Below are 11,881 nucleotides of genomic sequence, written 5' to 3' on the forward strand. Positions count from 1 at the left end.
AGACAGAGACAGAGAGAGAGAGAGAGAGAATATGTGCTTCCACATCAAAGAGGGGCAGGAGCATAAACAGAGACAGAAGCACACACAAACACACACATACATACGCACTTTCATAAACACACACACACACTCGCATAAACACACACATACACGAACACACACGTACACACAAATACACAAACACAAATCAACTTTCCGTTAAAAGCTGTCATGAGGTGGCAGGGGTGGGTGTCATAAGTGTCAATCGAATTTGAAAGTTTGTTAACGAAATGGATTTATTTCAACTTCGTTTGACACGTGCCAATTCTCCGGCCCTTCACCCCCCCTCCCTCTACCTGCCTCTCTCTTTACTAAGACTTTTCGGTTGGGGTGTTTTTGCTACGCTGGGGTAGATCGTAAAAATAACCGGTTTTTTTTCCGTTATTAAATTGTAATTTTTTAAGAAATCATTACCTTAAAAGTTAAGGAAGCCATTCTTAATGTAGAGAGGGGCATGTTAACTATTCTGTACTTTCATCGAATAATTTAATAAGCAAAAGATAGGATAAAATTGAATTTAACTTGAAAATTTTACCCAAAAATGTCGCAGAAGTTTTCTTTGATATTTCTTATTTTACAAGCTGCCCCAGCGTAGTATTAACACCTCCAATCTCTCCATAAGAACGGCTTTCTGAAAAAAAAACACCCCCAAGAAAGCCGTTCTTAACATGGAGAGATTGGAGGGGGTATTCCGGAAGTCGTTCTTAAAATGGGGAGAGGAGGGCGTTTTGTAACATCAAATGTTAAATAAAAATAAATAAAAATAAGATAAATAAAAAATAAATAAAAATAAAAATAATAAACATCAAATCAAATAAAAAAAACGATCAATGTATAGTATCTGTTAACGAAAATATTTTTTTTTTAATTATTAGCAAATAATTCAAAGAATAGATTTCTAAATAATACCGTTTTTATTTCGGCACGGTAGCATAACTGCATAAGATGCATATACTTTTTAACGTTTTCGTTTTTTTCCTATTATAATTATACGCATATTTTCTTGTGTCTATGACGTAACTGTTCCTTACTTTGTCTGTATCAATGTTACAGCATATTCCAAATATCACATCAATCTATAGAGTGGTTTAGTTAAGTGATATTTTAAGTTTTAATTGAAGAAAAAAAAAACAGATACTACAGTTTGATTTTGTCCAAAATGTATGGATAGAAATATTTCTTTCCACGTGGCTATAAATTTCCGCTAAATTTCGTCCTTAGCGGAAATATATATTTATATATATATATATATAAATATAAATGAAAGCAATATGCGGCGATCCCAAAATGTCGAATATTTAACATTTCAATGTCGGGCAAATTAAATAGATGGGTGACCCCCATTCGTAACTCGTAGATATGATTTCGACGTGATATAAAAAGTTTTAAAAATGAGCGACGGCCTCGAGAAGCTGCCAAAATAAATCCTAGCTTGTTCTGTGTTATAGGAGGAAATATGGGGAGTTGATGGCCTTCGTCGCATAGGGTAGAATTAGCTGCAAAGTTCTTTGCAAATAGTTTGGCCTTGTCTGCCGCTGACGAGATGACCTCTGGTCCATTGATAATGGTTGGGATAGAACGCACACTTCTGTTCAGGATCCTATTTGTTATTTGCCAAAACTGGTGGGAACCAAGCCACTGATCAGCTACCTTGGATTTAACAGACTGGGCATATAGCTCTCTTGCATTTTTTATTACTCTTTTACAGTGGTTGCTGGCAGTCCTGAAAGCAGCTTTAGTCTCAGTGCATCTATTACGTTGGTAGCTATGGAAAAAGTGATTTCTGTGCGCGATAGCAGCAGCACATTCTGGGGAGAACCATGGCTGGCTGTTAGGTTTTTGTTGGAATTTTTTAGATGGTATGAATTGGTCTATGCCTACAATTAACCATTCGGCCAGATCTGATACTATAGAGGACACTTCCTTTTTAAACATGGAGTGCAGAGGTAAATCAGATATGAATGTACGGAAGCTATCCCAGTCAGCCATAGAGTATCGGTATACAGTACGGTGGAGGGGTACGTCTGGGGGCTTCTTACATTTCATTTTTATCTTAACTGATATGACGGAGTGGTCGGAGGATCCTAGAGGAGAATGAACGGAACATGAACATAGCTCAGGGGAAGTTGAGAGAAAAAGGTCTAGGAGGCTTGCATATTGACCGGGTGTATGTCCCTGATAGTAGTCCCCCCCTACATCAAAGGTGCACCATGCCGTGTTTGGAGTGAAAATGTAAAAAAAAAAAAATCTTACTGCTCAACTCCCCACAACTATTCTCCTGTAAACATTATTGCGATTGGTAGTAGTTCTATGGCGGTTACCATAATGTAATTCTTGTTGGGTAGGTCACCATTTTGGCGGGTCCGCCTTTTGGGGAGTCGTCGAAATTAATATTTTATATTTTATTAATATTAACATTTTATATTCATTTCAGCGTACAAGTCGTATCGGGTTATAGAAAGTATTGATATTTTGGTATTATTGTTAATAGAATACTTTAATCGTTTTTTTTATTACTTTCGACTGTCAATAAAGTAAACGACGGAAGGGAGAATGATAGATATTGTATAGGAATAAAAACAGCCAAATATTTTTATATTTTTATGATTACGTTGGTGATCTTTTTTATACTAATTTCACCATGACATGTAAGTAAATAATGTTTTCACCTGAAATGTGGTTGTTTAAAAGTTCACTTATTTCTTTTTCTTTATATCTTTTTGCTGATCTAGTTCTGTTACGTTGATCGTCACCCGTTCCAAGATGTCCTCCGAACGTGCCAGTTATATCCACAAGTTCATCCGACAAAAGTTTCGATGATTAAAAAAATTTTTTTTTTGTAAAAAGCCGAGCGAATAAATTATTTTTTTAATAAAAAAAAATAAAAATAAAACCATGAAAAAAAAAACCTGAGAAAATTTATTCTTTGTTATTTTTTTTTTTTTACCAATTTTTTATTTGCTAAAAAAATTGTTTCTATAACAAATAAAAAAACTTAAATGAAAATTGTTTTTATTTTCTTTAAAAAAAATTTTACAGGTATCGGAATTGAAAAAAAGATATATCAAATTTCCGATGCCAAAAACGATTCTTTTAATTTTGTTTTTATTTGATTTTATTTAAAGCAAAATCTTCTACCGCTAATAATAAAATTATAAATATTTATTGCTTTTTAACTATTGATAAAACTAAAATCGATACATCATGCCTCACACAAGTATTTTTACGTTTGATACATTTTTTTTTACATTGGCATCACCACTTATCAAGCCCAAGAGGCCACTCGAGGATAAGGGTTAAAGAGTGTACAGTAGAAATTGGACAATACAGTAATCGTTAGTAATGGAAATTCGGTAAATTTGTTAACTTATATGGAACGGCTCATCAAAAACTTGTTTACGTTAGACTTGAACACAACCATATTGTAGTCAACTGGAAAGCAGGAAAACGGAAGACAATTTCACAGGCGTGCAGTTCTAAGAACGAAGCTTTGTTCATAGAATCTACGTTTAGGTTTAGGCACAGATAAAGAGTGGGGGAAATTATTGATAGTGTTTTCAGCTAGTCTAGTGTTTCTTGTAAAAGTTTGACGAGGGGAGGACCATAGATTGGAGCTCAACCGAGCACTTGCCATGAAAATAACGATAAAGCAGAGACAAACTCGCAACATCTCTTCTGTGAGAAAGAGGTTGCAGGGAAGAGAAAAAGACATCCCTACGAGGCTATAAAGTCTATTTTGAACTCTATCAAGGCAGGACAAGTCCTTTCTAGCAACTCCTGCCCAAATATGGCAACAGTACTCCATCCTTGGACGTACCTGGCCCTTATATAGATAGAGAATTGCATCAGCAGTGAGATATCTACTGGATCGATAGAAGGATCCCACCATTTTTCCAGCGGTCTTGGCAACAGATTTAATGTATGTGTTCCATTTAAGATCAGGAATGTGGAATTGTCTTCCGTTTTCCTGCTTTCCAGCTGACTACAATATGGTTGTCTTCAAGTCTAACGTAAACAAATTCTTGATGAGCCGTTCCACTTAACAAATTTACTGAAATTTCCATTACTAATAATTACTGTATTGTCCAATTTCTACTGTACATTCTTTAACCCTTATCCTCGAGTGGCCTCTTGGCCTTGATAAGTGGTGACGCCTATTTAAAAAAAATAAAAGAGGAAAAAAGAAGTGCACTTATTGATCCGCGCTATTTTCAAGTTTAATTAAAGTTTTATGATATCTGTTTTTTTATTAAATTGTAAGGTTAAAGTACAGAATAGGTACAAAACACCCTACCCTCCCCAGGTTAAGAATGGCTTTCTAAATAAGAACGTTATTATTTCAGCACGAATCAAGTGCACTAGAACCGGGTTTTTTTTTTTTTAAATAATATAAACATTTCGGGTTTGTGTTACTGTACACATAGATTGGAAAAAGTTGTCAAAAAACAAATATCTAACAAATAAATGTTATCAAAGGCAAGATAAGTTACTTTTCTACCTAGTTTGAGAAAATGAGTTAAAAATAAAACACTATAGAAAATAGTGTTAAAAAACCTACCGAATATATGTCAGCCCATGTCACGGTAACATATATAGAGCGAGTTTCTAACAGTATTTTGTATATTTTTTATTTTTAACTCATTTTCCCAATCTTACTGTGTTCAGTAGAGAGTTTGATAACATTTATATATTATATATTTGTTTTGTATTTTTTTTTTTCAACTTTTACGCTTTACGGATTAACCTTAGAATTTCCACAGGTCTCATTAGTTAAAACGAATTATTTCGCAGTTCAAATTGGCGTGAAATAAACAAATCTGACTGACACAGGGTTTGCCATTTCCGGTTGTCGCCGCCGACAACGCTCTTATATTTACAATCGAAAGCGTCGCCAAGTTCGTTCGTCGCTGTGTCTGTGTGTGTAGGAGTGGGGGCAAAGTTGTAACATTCAATAAAATCAACAGCTTTAATTTCTATGAATCGTCATTCGCGTATCGGTGCGAAGTCGAGTGTCGGCGTTCTTGTCTCGTTGAAGGAGAAGTAAGTTTTTTTTTTAACACAGTTGAGTTGGAAATGGATTTCTGCACGTGCATGGCTGGACGATAAGAATAACAATACAAATAACAATAATTATTATCTTCAAGTCTCTTCTTAAAGGGGTTATTCGGCTGGCTACGAAGTTACAACTAGCTAATCGACACTCGACACCGTCAATGAGTTATACGAAACAGACGGACTGTTCCGCTGTATCAAAGTTATTAAGTGTGGTTAGACTGAAACTCATCAAAGCCAGTAATCTAAGTTTCAACTAGCTAATAGACATTATTCGGCACTTTCAATGAGTTATGCGATCACCGCCACTTGTCCAAAAAACGGACTGTTCCGCTGTATCACAGTTATTAAGGGTGGTTAGAGTGTAAGTCATCAGAGCCAGTAACCTAACTTACAACTAGCTAGTCGACATTCGACACTGTCATTGAGTTATGCGATACACTGCTAATTGTCCAGAGACGGACTGTTCTACTGTATCACAGTTGTAAAGGGTGGTTAGACTAAAACTCATAAGAGCCAGTAATCTAATTTACAACTAGCTTATCGACAGTAGACACTTTCACTGAGTTTACGTGTGTGTGTGTGTGTGTGTGTGTGTGTGTGTGTGCTTCGTTAACATTCGGACTGTCCATTTTAAAATCGTTCGGGTATGCTGAAAACGAATATCGACAGGATAATTAGCACAGACACGTAGTTTTCGATATATTAATGCGTGTATTTTGAAATGTAACTCACTGGCAACCGTGTTTGAACAGGCGGCATACGAAAGGGGCCAACCCTCAGTTTGTTCAGGTATGCTGAAAACGAATATCGCAAGGAAAATTAGCACAGACTGACTATAGATTCACCATCAAAGTATCGAAATATTTTTTTTATTTTATAAAGGAATCACTACTTATCAAGCCCCAGAGGCCACTCGAGGGTAAGGGTTAAAGTGTGTACAGTAGTCAATGGGACAATATCATAGTAATCGTTAGAAGTGTAAATTTGGTAAATTGGATTACTTAAGAGGAACGGCTCATCAAGAACTTGTTTACATTGGACTTGAAGACGACGAAATAAAAATATAAAGTTGAAAGAACTAGCGAAAAATATCATTTTAACGATGCCTTTCAAATCGTAAACTGCTTGTTTACATTTGTGTACATTTTTCGAAGATAATAAAAAGTGTAAAAGAAAGCAAACCTTTAGAATCCTAAAAAGATCTCCCGGAAGCATTTTTGCAACATGAAAAATATACAAACCAAAATAAAGAGAGGAGGCAACCTACTCAAAAATATGATTTATTACATCGCCTAAAAAAAAAGAAGAATCAGGGCCTCCAATAATACGATAATTTGGTGGGGAAGTAAATTGTTTTCTTTTTTCTAACTTGGTTTTAAAAAAGTTTTTATTGCTAACATTTATTTTCATAAACACTAACCACACCTCACAACCCTAATCCGGCCGGTCGGGAAAAAAAGTTGTTATTTTTTTAAATTTTGGTGAAACGCACGCACGCACGCACGCACACACACATAAGCATATCGCTTGTCACCAAGCTAAAGAAGAGAGAGAGAGAGAGAGTGGGGGAAGGAGAGAAAGGGTCGTGTTCTCTGCACTGCACGTGCCGGGGTCAAACAGAAGTTAAATGAAATCGATTATAAATGGCTCGACAAAGTTGTGTCTGAACTTTTTATTCTATGAAACTTAAGATTAATAAAACGAAATAATCGTGACCCGTGGAAATTCCACGGCGAACATTTCGCATTCAATAAGAAAAAAACGAAAAAGTAGTGAACAAATAAATATATAAGAAAATTAATGTTACCAAAGGCAAGATAAGTTACCCTACTACCTACCTAGATCACATTTTTGTTGTTTTAACTTATTTTAAAACGTTTATTTAACACAAACAAAAGTAGCGCACAGTTTTAAGTTAGAACAATAAATAAGTGTCTGACATTTTATAGACATCTTGTGAGACTCGATAATCGCTCCAAACTCGAAAATTAAGCAAAATACTGGTAGCAACACATCCAATAAATGTCAGCAAACGTTCGAACATGTTTTCTTTTTCACATTAGCGAAACTCTTATCAGAGCAAAAGCGAAAATGAGAAGCAAACACAAATGAAGAAGTCGGTTTTTATCGTTGAGCACAAAAACAAAAACAAAAACAAAAAAGAGTATCTAATCTAATAGGCCCCGTGCTATAGGTCAATCTCCAAAGTCTGTCCCATCGCCTCGGTGTTGCATCCTTGTTTACAAGTACTTTAATGGGATGTGCTCTGATGAACCCATAGCACTTATACCACCTCGACGTACAATGGCAAAATCACAGCGGTTTCACTTGGGGCCCCTAAAGGTCGGAAATCCTTCTACTCTAATAGTGTTTACTTTACGCAGACTTGCTATCGTATAGAAAAGTCGGTACTTAGTTGGATACGGGGTAATATTTAAAGATAGCGACCAGAGAAAAAAAATAGTCAAAAGGTCGCAACCAGGTGAAAAAATAGTAAAATAGTTTTATTTTGCTTTTATTAATTATTAATAAACGAATGAATCATTTCTATTTAAAATCCATTAAGTATTATGCATGCAAAACTTAAAAAACAAAACATGTTTCTAATGCATCAACATTATGTGAACAAGCTAAATCAAAGCTAAATAAATTTGACCTGATGTCGAGTTTATCTAAAAGCGATACTCGATTTTTCACTCGGAATTATTCCTCGTTCAATTCAAGTTTCACGACATATTGATTACATTGTTAGATGACAGTACAAAGAATAGATTTCTAAATAATAATGTTTTTATTTCGGCACGGTAGCACAACTGCATAGGATGCATATATTTTTTTCAAGGAGAGGTTGGGGTGTTTATACTACGCTGGGGTAGGTCGTAAAAATAACCGTTTTTTCCCCTTCATTCTGACCAAAGACCATTTGCTGCTAACCTCTCTGTTTCTCTCTCTCTCTCTCTCTCTCTCTCTCTCTTTCTCTCTCTCTCTCTCTCTCTCTGGCTTCTCCGTGCTCGTGCTACGAAGTTTATATATATATATATATATATATATATATATATATATATATATGAGAGAGAGAGAGAGATGGAGACAGAAAGAGAAAGGGGGAGAAGGGAGAGAGAGAGAGGGAGGGAGACAGAAAGAGAAAGAGGGGCAAAGGGGGGAGAAGGGAGAGAGAGAGAGAGAGAGAGAGAGAGAGAGAGAGAGAGAGAGAGAGAAATATGTGTGTCTACGCTCTCCGCCATCACGTCAACGAGGAAGGGAGAAGAAACGGAGACAGCTGAGAGGCACACACTCTATATAAACGCACACATACACACATACTTGCATAAACACACATACACGCACTCGCATAAACACACACACAAATACTTAAACACACCAACACACAAAAACACAAATCATTACTCTGTGTGTGTGTGTGTGTGTGTGTGTGTGTGTGTGTTTCGCTCCCCAGCTTTCTATATCATCTCCGTTTGACAAAGTTTTAATATTCAATACATTAAATCAACAGCTATAATTTATATGAATCGTCCTTGTATTTAGCTTGACTTTCTCAATTCAAATTGAGATTCGCCATTTTGATCCCAGGCAAAGAACAATTTTATTAGCGTGATGGTGCGAAGATCGGGGTGGCGACAATAAGTCGAGTGTCGGCATTCTTGTCCCTTTGAAGACGAACTAAGTTTTGGAAAAAGTTCAGTCTGAAATGGATTTCTGTTTACAACGCACGGCCCAGGTTGGCCGATAAGTCTTCAAGTCTCTTCTTAAAGGGGCTTCTCCTTTAAGAATTTACAACTAGTTAATCTACTGAGTTATGCCAAACAGACGGACTGTTCCGCTGTATCACAGTGTGGCTAGACTAAAACTCATCAGAGAGTAATCTAATTTACAACTAGCTTATCGACAGTAGACACTTTCACTGGGTTTACGTGTGTGTGTGTGTGTGAGTGTGTGTGTGTGTGTGTGTGTGTGTCTCTGTGTGTGTGTATTTCGTTAACATTCGAAATGTTGATTTTAAAACCGTTCAGGTATGCTGAAAACGAATATCGCAAGGAAAATTAGCAGAGACAAACAGTTTTGGAGCTAGTTTTATTAATGCGTGTATTTTGAAATGTAAATCACTGGCGACCATGTTTGAACAAGCGGCATATGAAAGGGGCCAACCCTCAGTTTGTTCAGGTATGCTGAAAACGAATATCGTAGGAAAATTAGCAGAGACAAATAGTTTTGGAGCTAGTTATATTAATGCGCGTATTTTGAAATGTAAATGCATAAACATACTCATACACACACTTTCATAAACACACACACTCGCATAAACACACACATATACACAAACACACACGTAGACACCAACACACCAACACAAATCAACTTTCCGTTAGAAGCTGTCATGGGGTGGGGACGGGTGGGTATCATAAGTGTCAAGTATATATATATAAATATATATATATATATATATATATATAATTATATATATTATAATTATTTTTTAATTTTTTATAACTTTTCAAAGTTTCGGCTGCTAACCTCTCTCTCTCTCTCTCTCTTTCTCTCTCTCTCTCTGGCTTCTCCGTGCCACTGCCACTAAGTTATAAATATATATATATATATATATATATATATATATATATATATATATATATATATATATATCTTAGAGAGAGAGAGAGAGAGAGAGAGAGACAGAGACAGAGAGAGAGAGAGAGAGAGAATATGTGCTTCCACATCAAAGAGGGGCAGGAGCATAAACAGAGACAGAAGCACACACAAACACACACATACATACGCACTTTCATAAACACACACACACACTCGCATAAACACACACATACACGAACACACACGTACACACAAATACACAAACACAAATCAACTTTCCGTTAAAAGCTGTCATGAGGTGGCAGGGGTGGGTGTCATAAGTGTCAATCGAATTTGAAAGTTTGTTAACGAAATGGATTTATTTCAACTTCGTTTGACACGTGCCAATTCTCCGGCCCTTCACCCCCCTCCCTCTACCTGCCTCTCTCTTTACTAAGACTTTTCGGGTTGGGGTGTTTATGCTACGCTGGGGTAGGTCGTAAAAATAACCGGTTTTTTTTCGTTATTAAATTGTAATTTTTTAAGAAATCATTACCTTAAAAGCTAAGGAAGCCATTCTTAATGTAGAGAGGGGCATGTTAACTATTCTGTACTTTCATCCATTAATTTAATAAGCAAAAGATAGGATAAAATTGAATTTAACTTGAAAATTTTACCCAAAAATGTCGCAGAAGGTTTCTTTGATATTTCTTATTTTACAAGCTGCCCCAGCGTAGCATTAACACCTCCAATCCCTCCATGATAAGAACGGCTTTCTGAAAAAAAAACACCCCCAAGAAAGCCGTTCTTAACATGGAGAGATTGGAGGGGGTATTCCGGAAGTCGTTCTTAAAATGGGGAGAGGAGGGCGTTTTGTAACATCAAATGTTAAATAAAAATAAATAAAAATAAGATAAATAAAAAATAAATAAAAATAAAAATAATAAACATCAAATCAAATAAAAAAAACGATCAATGTATAGTATCTGTTAACGAAAATATATTTTTTTTAATTATTAGCAAATAATTCAAAGAATAGATTTCTAAATAATACCGTTTTTATTTCGGCACGGTAGCATAACTGCATAAGATGCATATACTTTTTAACGTTTTCGTTTTTTTCCTATTATAATTATACGCATATTTTCTTGTGTCTATGACGTAACTGTTCCTTACTTTGTCTGTATCAATGTTACAGCATATTCCAAATATCACATCAATCTATAGAGTGGTTTAGTTAAGTGATATTTTAAGTTTTAATTGAAGAAAAAAAAACAGATACTACAGTTTGATTTTGTCCAAAATGTATGGATAGAAATATTTCTTTCCACGTGGCTATAAATTTCCGCTAAATTTCGTCCTTAGCGGAAATATATATTTATATATATATATATATAAATATAAACGAAAGCAATATGCGGCGATCCCAAAATGTCGAATATTTAACATTTCAATGTCGGGCAAATTAAATAGATGGGTGACCCCCATTCGTAACTCGTAGATATGATTTCGACGTGATATAAAAAGTTTTAAAAATGAGCGACGGCCTCGAGAAGCTGCCAAAATAAATCCTAGCTTGTTCTGTGTTATAGGAGGAAATATGGGGAGTTGATGGCCTTCGTCGCATAGGGTAGAATTAGCTGCAAAGTTCTTTGCAAATAGTTTGGCCTTGTCTGCCGCTGACGAGATGACCTCTGGTCCATTGATAATGGTTGGGATAGAACGCACACTTCTGTTCAGGATCCTATTTGTTATTTGCCAAAACTGGTGGGAACCAAGCCACTGATCAGCTACCTTGGATTTAACAGACTGGGCATATAGCTCTCTTGCATTTTTTATTACTCTTTTACAGTGGTTGCTGGCAGTCCTGAAAGCAGCTTTAGTCTCAGTGCATCTATTACGTTGGTAGCTATGGAAAAAGTGATTTCTGTGCGCGATAGCAGCAGCACATTCTGGGGAGAACCATGGCTGGCTGTTAGGTTTTTGTTGGAATTTTTTAGATGGTATGAATTGGTCTATGCCTACAATTAACCATTCGGCCAGATCTGATACTATAGAGGACACTTCCTTTTTAAACATGGAGTGCAGAGGTAAATCAGATATGGATGTACGGAAGCTATCCCAGATATGAATGTACGGAAGCTATACAGTACGGTGGAGGGGTACGTCTGGGGGCTTCTTACATTTCATTTTTATCTTAACT

The sequence above is a fragment of the Euprymna scolopes genome, chromosome 46 (genome assembly GCF_053919585.1).
Source record: "Euprymna scolopes isolate OS-2025 chromosome 46, ASM5391958v1, whole genome shotgun sequence".
NCBI classification, from domain to species: Eukaryota; Metazoa; Mollusca; class Cephalopoda; order Sepiida; family Sepiolidae; genus Euprymna; species Euprymna scolopes.